At 48.3% G+C, this 10,636-nt stretch overlaps 2 long non-coding RNA genes and 1 pseudogene across 3 annotated transcripts in view; 2 read left to right on the plus strand and 1 right to left on the minus strand.

The window, feature by feature from the left end:
• The window catches only part of LOC309492563, a 276,178-nt gene that overhangs the window by 72,411 nt on the left and 193,131 nt on the right, over nucleotides 1-10,636 (minus strand). The window lies entirely within an intron of this gene.
• Nucleotides 1-10,636, plus strand: part of LOC309492934 — a 104,333-nt pseudogene that overhangs the window by 21,817 nt on the left and 71,880 nt on the right. The gene's annotated exons all lie outside the window — the stretch shown is intronic.
• On the plus strand, nucleotides 23-9,776 carry LOC309488795. Its single transcript, XR_014202274.1, has 4 exons — nucleotides 23-130; nucleotides 9,082-9,162; nucleotides 9,262-9,386; nucleotides 9,507-9,776. It is a non-coding gene; the product is annotated as an uncharacterized lncRNA (long non-coding RNA).

A 10,636-nucleotide genomic window follows, 5' to 3' on the forward strand; every position in this document is an offset into this window, starting at 1 on the left:
TTATATATATATATATAGATTTGGCCTCGACAAGTCAAGTGAAGAAAGCTCCTCTCATGAGATTGCAACAGAAAGCAAGCAAGAGAAATGAAGAAGAAAGCAACAGAATGCTGAAGATGAATCCAGAATTGTGAGTGTCATTATATATATATTTTTTTATTTTTTATTACATGACGAATGAACATGAAAAATTTAAACCTAACTGGGCAACCACACAATTCCTTTGTTCAGACCTGGAATTTACATGTGTCTTGGGTGATTTATGTGTCTTGATTGCCATAATTCATGATGACACATCAATCACTATAACGTACTCGGTTACTAACGTAACCTCGGTTCTCTCTAGAAGAGGGAACGAGTACTTGCGTAAGTATCTTACGCTAGGGGAAAACCTCTTTTCCTCGAGATATTGAAGCCAAAAATTATCCTTAATTTTGCAATAATGTAAAACGCATTGCAGCAGCATGCAGACATGGGCGAGACAGCTCGCGCGCCCATTGGCTGCTCTGCAGCAACTGCACCAGCCTATCGATAGAGGCCCCTCATGACGTCAGAACCAATGAGGGTGCTTCGCGCCCATTACGTCATGTCCCGCCGAAAGCGGGTCGGGCTAGGGCTATAAATACGGCCCAGAGAGGCTGGTTTGGTCAGTTTTTTCATCGCTGAAGCGAATCAGAACGTGACGCATGCACGGCAAGATACGCAAGTACTCGTTCCCTCTTCTAGAGAGAACCGAGGTTACATTAGTAACCGAGTACGTTCTCTTACGAGAGGTTCTCTCGTACTTGCGTAAGTATCTTACGCTAGGGGAACACAGTGTAAAACGCTGTGCGTGCTTGAGACATAACACTAAAGTCCCAAGGGCAGGTGCCCGGGGCTCATACAGTGCCTAATCACAAGGGACTCACAGAGAATCCGGGAAGAGGGGCTAGAATAGCATCATTCCTGTAATATAGAGCTCTGATAAGAGCATATTATATCAAGTGTTCCACACAGCCAGGGCGAACTCGGCCTGGACTGATAAATATGGGGGACTTACGCACTGCCCACAGAAGTATACAGACGATCAGTGATCGACGCTCTAGCAGTTTCAGCATCCTGAGCCGATAGCATCGGGCGGGCAATACTGAAAAATTAAACCGAGAGCAACCTAGCTTGTAAAGCGGGAACCTCGAGGTTATAAAACCTTATAAATGTAGACGGGGAGGCCCAGCCTACCGCCATACAGATATCTTGCAAGGCAATCCCACTGGACCAAGCCCACGACGAGGCCATGCTATAGCATCAACTATCCATCTGGATAAAGTCTGTTTTGACGCAGCTAGTCCCTTAGAACGTCCGCTGAACAAAACAAAGAGCTGCTCCGTCTGTCTGAAAACAGATGAGCGAGACACATAGGCTCTTAACGCCCTGACCGGGCAAAGGAAGCCTGCGTCCCCTTCCTCTTCAGATACCGGCAGGGCCTACAGGGATATAACCTGTGCCCTAAACGGTGTATTGAGGGATTTAGGAACATATCCGTGCTTTGGTTTGAGTATGACTCTCGAGTCATTAGGCCCAAACTTCATACACGTCGCGCTCACTGAGAGCGCTTGCAAATCCCCTATGCGCTTCACTGAAGCGAGAGCCAGAAGAAACACTGTTTTGAAAGACAAGAGTTTCAGGTCTATTGACTGTATTGGCTCGAATGGGGCACCTTTCATGGCTTCCAGAACCGTGGAAAGGTCCCAAACGGGAACTGAGGGAGGTCTGGGAGGGTTCAGCCTCTTAGCTCCTCTAAGGAAGCGAATGACCAGATCGTTCCTTCCTAATGACTGGCCGAGCGGTGGTTCAGCGAACGCCGCTATGGCCGCCACATAAACTTTGAGCATGGATGGGGTTCTGCCCTTATCCAGAAGCTCTTGTAAAAAGGAGAGAACCTCCGGCACCCCACAGCGTGAGGGCGGAGTACCACTCGCTGTACACCAGCTAGTGAACACAGACCATTTTGAGGAATAGAGCCGCCTCGTAGATGGAGCTCTAGCCTGTGTGATCGTGCTTAACACTCCCGCTGGGAGGTTAACGGGTACCCGTTGATGGCCCACACATGTAGGGACCAAAGCTCCGGGTAAGGATGCCAGACCGAGCCGTTTGCCTGCGAGAGGAGATCCCTCCTCACCGGTATCGGCCACAGGGCGGTACTCGTCAGCTGCATCAGGATTGGAAACCAGACTTGGTTTGTCCAAAAATGGGGCGACGAGTAGCACCGGGCATCCGCTCTCCCTGATTCGCTCTAACACCTGGGGTAGGAGCGTGACAGGGGGAAACACATAGAGCGGGCAGCGGGGCCACGTGAGCCAGCGCATCCCTGCTCTTGGAGAAAAATTCCTGACAATGAGCGTTCTCTTGAGACGCAAATAGGTCTATTTTCGCTCTGCCAAATGTCCTCCATAGCAGTTTGACTGTCTGTGGGTGTAAAGACCATTCTCCTGCCGGAAGATAGTTTCTGGACAGTCTGTCTGGTCCCACATTCAGATGGCCGGGCACATGCACTGCCCTGAGCGAGCGCAGATTGTGCTGAGCCCAGACCAGGAGGTGTTCCGTCAGCCTGTGAAGGATTCTGGATCTGATACCTCCTTGGTGATTTATATAAGCCACCACTGACATGTTGTCCGAACGGACCAAGACGTGGTGTCTTTTATCTGGGGACAAAAAAGCGCCTCAGCGCGTTGTCGACTGCCATCATTTCCAGGCAGTTTATATGCAGAAGCTTCTCCCGTTCCGACCACTGGCCGAATAACGGTCTGCCCTCGAGCAGAAGAGGGAACGAGTACTTGCGTAAGTATCTTACGCTAGGGGAAAACCTCTTTTCCTCGAGATATTGAAGCCAAAAATTATCCTTAATTTTGCAATAATGTAAAACGCATTGCAGCAGCATGCAGACATGGGCGAGACAGCTCGCGCGCCCATTGGCTGCTCTGCAGCAACTGCACCAGCCTATCGATAGAGGCCCCTCATGACGTCAGAACCAATGAGGGTGCTTCGCGCCCATTACGTCATGTCCCGCCGAAAGCGGGTCGGGCTAGGGCTATAAATACGGCCCAGAGAGGCTGGTTTGGTCAGTTTTTTCATCGCTGAAGCGAATCAGAACGTGACGCATGCACGGCAAGATACGCAAGTACTCGTTCCCTCTTCTAGAGAGAACCGAGGTTACATTAGTAACCGAGTACGTTCTCTTACGAGAGGTTCTCTCGTACTTGCGTAAGTATCTTACGCTAGGGGAACACAGTGTAAAACGCTGTGCGTGCTTGAGACATAACACTAAAGTCCCAAGGGCAGGTGCCCGGGGCTCATACAGTGCCTAATCACAAGGGACTCACAGAGAATCCGGGAAGAGGGGCTAGAATAGCATCATTCCTGTAATATAGAGCTCTGATAAGAGCATATTATAGATACCGGCAGGGCCTACAGGGATATAACCTGTGCCCTAAACGGTGTATTGAGGGATTTAGGAACATATCCGTGCTTTGGTTTGAGTATGACTCTCGAGTCATTAGGCCCAAACTTCATACACGTCGCGCTCACTGAGAGCGCTTGCAAATCCCCTATGCGCTTCACTGAAGCGAGAGCCAGAAGAAACACTGTTTTGAAAGACAAGAGTTTCAGGTCTATTGACTGTATTGGCTCGAATGGGGCACCTTTCATGGCTTCCAGAACCGTGGAAAGGTCCCAAACGGGAACTGAGGGAGGTCTGGGAGGGTTCAGCCTCTTAGCTCCTCTAAGGAAGCGAATGACCAGATCGTTCCTTCCTAATGACTGGCCGAGCGGTGGTTCAGCGAACGCCGCTATGGCCGCCACATAAACTTTGAGCATGGATGGGGTTCTGCCCTTATCCAGAAGCTCTTGTAAAAAGGAGAGAACCTCCGGCACCCCACAGCGTGAGGGCGGAGTACCACTCGCTGTACACCAGCTAGTGAACACAGACCATTTTGAGGAATAGAGCCGCCTCGTAGATGGAGCTCTAGCCTGTGTGATCGTGCTTAACACTCCCGCTGGGAGGTTAACGGGTACCCGTTGATGGCCCACACATGTAGGGACCAAAGCTCCGGGTAAGGATGCCAGACCGAGCCGTTTGCCTGCGAGAGGAGATCCCTCCTCACCGGTATCGGCCACAGGGTGGTACTCGTCAGCTGCATCAGGATTGGAAACCAGACTTGGTTTGTCCAAAAATGGGGCGACGAGTAGCACCGGGCATCCGCTCTCCCTGATTCGCTCTAACACCTGGGGTAGGAGCGTGACAGGGGGAAACACATAGAGCGGGCAGCGGGGCCACGTGAGCCAGCGCATCCCTGCTCTTGGAGAAAAATTCCTGACAATGAGCGTTCTCTTGAGACGCAAATAGGTCTATTTTCGCTCTGCCAAATGTCCTCCATAGCAGTTTGACTGTCTGTGGGTGTAAAGACCATTCTCCTGCCGGAAGATAGTTTCTGGACAGTCTGTCTGGTCCCACATTCAGATGGCCGGGCACATGCACTGCCCTGAGCGAGCGCAGATTGTGCTGAGCCCAGACCAGGAGGTGTTCCGTCAGCCTGTGAAGGATTCTGGATCTGATACCTCCTTGGTGATTTATATAAGCCACCACTGACATGTTGTCCGAACGGACCAAGACGTGGTGTCTTTTATCTGGGGACAAAAAAGCGCCTCAGCGCGTTGTCGACTGCCATCATTTCCAGGCAGTTTATATGCAGAAGCTTCTCCCGTTCCGACCACTGGCCGAATAACGGTCTGCCCTCGAGCAGCGCTCCCCATCCCGAGGTTGAGGCGTCCGTAGACACCACCTTCACACTCGAGGAAGTCCCCAGGCTTACTCCTGACCGGTACCAGTCGGTCACTGTCCAAGGTTTCAGAGCTGCGACGCATTTCTGATCGACCTTGAGGCGCGCGAGACCGGAGGTCCAAGCTCTGCGCGGCGCGCGCTTTCAACCAATACTGCAGCGGGCGCATGCGAAGCAGACCCAGCTGAAGCACTGAGGATGCTGAAGCCATGAGACCCAGCATCCTTTGAAACTTTTTGAGCGGGACTAAAGCGCTGTGGCGAAAAATCTCTGTCATGCGCTGAATACTTAGTCTGCGCTGCGGCGACAGCTGTGCTGTCATTGACAGCGAGTCCAGATCTGTGCCCAGAAAATATATTTTCTGACTGGGAGACAGCGAACTCTTCGCCCAATTGACTGTGAGACCTAAATTCTCGAGGTGATCGAGTAATATGGTCCTGTGTTCTATGAGCTCCGACTGTGATCGAGCTAGAACCAGCCAATCGTCCAAATAATTCAGCACTCGTATGCCTCAGAGCCTGAGGGGTGCGAGCGCTGCATCCATGCACATCGTGAATGCGCGAGGTGCCAGGGATAGGCCAAATGGCAGGACTGTGTACTGATATGCCTGACCCTCGAAGGCGAATCTCAAAAATCGCCTGTGACGTGACGCTATTTGTATTTGAAAATAAGCGTCTTTCAGATCTATCGACATGAACCAGTCCCCTTGACAAATTTGCGAGAGGATTTTCTTGGTCGTGAGCATTCTGAACCGTCGTTTCAGAAGTGCTTTGTTTAGTCGTCTTAGATCTAGAATGGGTCTGAGACCCCCGTCTTTTTTGGGTACCAGAAAATATCTGCTGTACATGCCCCCTTCGCTCTGAGCTTGTGATAAGGGTTCTATAGCCCCTTTGCTCAGTAACTTCGCTATTTCGGCTCGAAGTAGGTGTGCTACTTCCTTTTTCACCGTAGTATCGATTCGCGCCGCTTTGCGTTGCGGGCGTCGACCGAACTGTAGCGAGTAGCCTCTTTCTATAATGTCTAGCACCCACTTCGAAACCCCAGGTAGCCTTGCCCATGCGTTTGCACGAATGGCTAGGGGTTGAATGCGAAGCGCGCTCTGGTCGCTCAGTGACAGAGGGGCTTCAGTGTGCTGCAACATAAGCGTCGCGCTTATGACATTTGAGGCAGGGGGCGCGCTGATAACAGCGGGCAGATTGCCCGCGCTCGACTCCTCTGCGGTGGTCAACCGAGAGGAGGAGGGCTGGGCGAGTCCCGTAAGACCTGTCATGTCTATGTGTGAATGTGGGCGTGGGATAGCGGGCACATTTACAACACTGAGAGCATTGTCCGCCTGAGCAGAGCGAATGCATGTTGGTTTCGTTTTACAGAAACCTTGAGACATGCAGAACGTAGTGTTTGTGGGCACTGGGCAGTGGGCACATTTACCACATTTAATGCGCAATCGATCTGGGTCGATTTCATGTGCGCGAGCCCTGTGTGACGGGCTGTGTTTCTGTGTAGGAATGAGCACTGGGCAGTGGGCATTTTGTCTACACTCATAACACCATCGGCCGTGGCCGGAACACCAGAAAACACACTCTTATGGGATTTATCTGGGTCGCCGTAAAAGCGGCGTTTGTGTGCAGGCAAGCGGGCTGTGTCGCCGACTTGTTTACTGCAGAATACACTGGAACAGTCGCATTTACTGGAACTGAACGAGCGAGAAGTTGCCATAGAAACAGAGGGCGTCAACATGCTGGCTTTTGTTTGTAGGCGTGCGTGTATTACAATAGGCTCGTCCACTGCAATATTGACATTTCCAGCTGCAGCTGGACTAGGAACACTCTCTTTTCTCCTTTCGCCAGTGACGCACGGAAACCATAGAAACGGTGCTTGGGTGCAGGCGAGCGGGTTGTACAACGCGCTCATTGGCTGCAAAAATACACATCTGCAGTCGCCTTTAAGGGAACTGACAGAGCGAGCATTGACGGCATAATTTTATCTGCCGGTCGACCCGGGCTCGAACACGGGTCTCTTGCGCGATAGCCTGAGAATCTGCCACTGGGCCACAGGGGAAGACACATAGGTATTTAGTTAGCGCGAGTATTATCAGAGAGCGTCAACATGCTGGCGTTTGTTTGCGGCCGTGCGTGCATTACAACAGGCTCACTCACTGCAGTATTGACATTTCCAGTCGCCTGAACTTCAGAGGGGAATGAGAAATGTGTGAGAAATAGATTTCGGCCCGGCCGCAGCGGGACATAAACGCTCTTTTCTCCTTTCGCCAGTGACGCACGGGAACCATAGAAACGGTGTTTGGGTGCAGGCGAGCGGGTTGTACAACGCGCTCGTTGGCTGCAAAATGCACATCTGCAGTCGCCTTTCAGGGAACTGACAGAGCGAAGCATTGGAGGCATAATTTATCTGCCGTTAGACCGGGATTCGAACACCGGTCTCTCGTGGGAAAAACCAAAGATTCCGCCACTGAGCCACAGGGGGGGGACACAAAAGCTTTCAGATGCACGAGCATATAAGAGCGTCAACATGTTTTCTTCGGCGTTTGCTTGCAGGCGCTGCAATATTTATATTTCCAGTCGCCTGATCAGGGAACTGAGAAATGTGTGAGAAAATTCAGGTCCGTCCAGCTTCGGCGGGACTAAAAACACTATTTTCTCCTTTCGCCGGTGAGTGGCGCGTGAATGGGGCGCAGGGGCAGGGTAGCTTTCTTGTACGTAAAGAAAAACTAACCCCAACCGTCCGCTTCCAGCCTCCCCTGTGAACGGCGCGGTTTGCGCGGCTCGAACAGAGGGAGAGCAGGTATCATCCTCCAAGCAGGCAAGGCAAGCGGGCGCACCGGCAAGCTTTGCGGGCGGGGGGCGGAGGCGCAGTCTCGGAGAAGGATGCCAGGTGAGTCCGCAGAGTCACCATAGGCAGTAACTAGCTCACAGTGAGGGCAGTCGCCGTCAGCGAGCGCGAGAGCTGTGCGTCCTCAGGAAAGGGGCGTCTTGAAAAAGACATATGTACGCCGGAAAGCGTGAGCAGGAACGGCGACTGAAGGCGGCGAGTTGTCGACCGGCAGCTTCAGATGCAGAACAAATCCCGCTGAGTGCTTGAATCAGACGGCGCGGCTTCCTCTCAGGATCCAGCGATGCGTAGGCTCGCTGAAGAGATAAAAAACTGACCAAACCAGCCTCTCTGGGCCGTATTTATAGCCCTAGCCCGACCCGCTTTCGGCGGGACATGACGTAATGGGCGCGAAGCACCCTCATTGGTTCTGACGTCATGAGGGGCCTCTATCGATAGGCTGGTGCAGTTGCCGCAGAGCAGCCAATGGGCGCGTGAGCTGTCTCGCCCATGTCTGCATGCTGCTGCAATGCGTTTTACATTATTGCAAAATTAAGGATAATTTTTGGCTTCAATATCTCGAGGAAAAGAGGTTTTCCCCTAGCGTAAGATACTTACGCAAGTACGAGAGAACCTCTCGTAAGAGAACAAAAAGTTAAAGGGTTAGTTGACCCAAAAGTGTAAAATTGTTGTCATTTCTCACCCTCATGTCATGAAAAGACTTTCGTTTATCTTCGAAACTCAAATGAAGATATTTTAAATCCGAGCAATTTCTGTCCCTCCATTGACAGTCCACACAATTACCATTTTGATGCTTCAAAAAGTTGATAAAGAGATCCTAAAAATAACCCATATGAATTGAGCGGTTTAGTCCAAATTTTCGGAAGAGACTCGCTCGCTTTGTGATGAGATTGAATTTAGACTTTTATTCACATATAAACATTAATCAACAAACATAAAAAGAAGAAAAAGCAAATGTGGATTAAACTGCTTGGTTCATATGGAATAATTTTAAGATGAACTTTTTGTAGCATCAAAGTGGTAGTTGCATAGAAAGCTCTCAGATTTCATCAAAAAGATCTTCATTTGTGTTTCAAAGACGAAAGAAAGTCTTGCGGATTTGGAACGACATGAGGGTGAGTAAATTACTGAATTATTTTTTTTTTGAGTGAAACTAACCCTTTAATAAAATAACGTGGCCTAGACCTCATCAGAACAATCGAATCTCAATGCATCTTGGGTGCGTTTACACCTGTACTTCGAGTTGTTCACTTGTGCCCAAGTGTCACCCAAGATGAATGTTAATGCCAGGTGTGAACGGCACTACTCTCTGACTACACAATCATCTGAACAGAATGGATCATCTGAGAGAGATATGGTTGTGCTATGTAACTGTTTGATGATGGTGTTTTTGTTTGTTTTTTGGGGGGGGTTTGGTTAGAAGACCTCAGCTAAGTTCCTGGAAAGGCTTCTCCCAAGACCTTCAAGGACCTGATCGACTCTGCAGAATCTGCTATGAAAGGTGATGAAACTGATGATTCAGGTTAGACTATATTTCAGAATAAGATTATCTATACGCGTTCATGCATTTTTTGCTTAAGTTGTCACATCTGTTATTTAGAGTGGGGCAGCGATCTTGCATCGATTCGTCTCCTCCTTGATTTGATTCTACCATCACCACAAGGCTGCAAGAGACCTGGATAGATGTCCTCATATCAAGCTGAACAACACCTTGTCTTCAAAAAGGTAAATTTGGACCTTTTGTATGCCTAAAAATATTGCCATTTGGGTTGATTGTATTGTGGAAAACGAATATAAAGACGGCTAATTGGAGAGCTGACTTTGTGTTATTTTTGTCTTTGGCAGGGACCAGCATACAAGAACACCTTGATTGCATTGAAGAGACCACACAGCGTACCTGCTCGCTGCCGGTGATGCTGATATGACAATAAACTCAAAGACTACTACTACTACCTGCTCGCTGATGGGACAAAGAGGAACTGCATTCATGGATGATACACAACTGTCAACAAGTAGTTTTCTGCAATCTTGTTCAAATCTACCTGTCATATTTGTTCATGTCTAGGCAAATTTAATTATTTTTTGCATTAAATTTTTTCCTTCTCTGCAACACCTCGTGAATGTGATAATTTGACCTTTACACATGTTTTAAAGGACCCATTTTGCCCATTTGTTAATAAACTTTGGATTTATACATCTGTCTGAAGACTCTTGATATATAATAGTGTATTTTTTTTTTGCACTGAACAGAATACTTTATTAATAACACTTATAGTGTAATGCAATGGAATTAATATAGTGTAATCCAATGGAATTAAATCAACACCAGGGGTGTTAAAACCCCATAGTGTAAAACTTAAACAACAATTGTAAGTGTAACACTTTACACTCAGAGTGTAATTTTTCTACACTGAAAGGTGCTATGTTAACACTCTAAATTCAACACTACAAACGGTGTACTTTTTACACTAGATAGATTGGGACCATATGTATGATCTGGAGTAGTGTTCAAATTAACACTTTAAGTGTTAATTTGACACTGCGTTTTTTACTGTGTGCGCTAAGTCCCAGACCGGGCAGGAGGGACTGGACGTCAAAATATTCAGGCGTCAGAGGACATTAAAGTGTAAATAAAGAGTACAAATAATTAAATAAAAAGGCTAATAAAAATGAATTTGTTTTTAAATAATGTGGTGTGTTCAGTGTTTTATACAAGATTTTAAATGTTCCATTACTTTTTAACATCCTGGCTGTAGATAAAGCAGGCTATTTAATTTATGGCATTACATTTAAAATTAACATTTAAAGTCGATTGAAATTCCATTGAAATCACGTTGATCCTTAGTTCAGTTGAAATTTCAACATTGTTTCAATATTCCTGATAATTGAAATACCATTGAAATTCCGTTGATCTATGGACAGAAATTCAACGTTGTTTCAATATTAAAACAGGGTGCAAAATGATGTAGAATCAA

The sequence above is a fragment of the Leuciscus leuciscus genome (assembly GCF_965113295.1).
Source record: "Leuciscus leuciscus genome assembly, chromosome: 2".
NCBI lineage: Eukaryota > Metazoa > Chordata > Actinopteri > Cypriniformes > Leuciscidae > Leuciscus > Leuciscus leuciscus.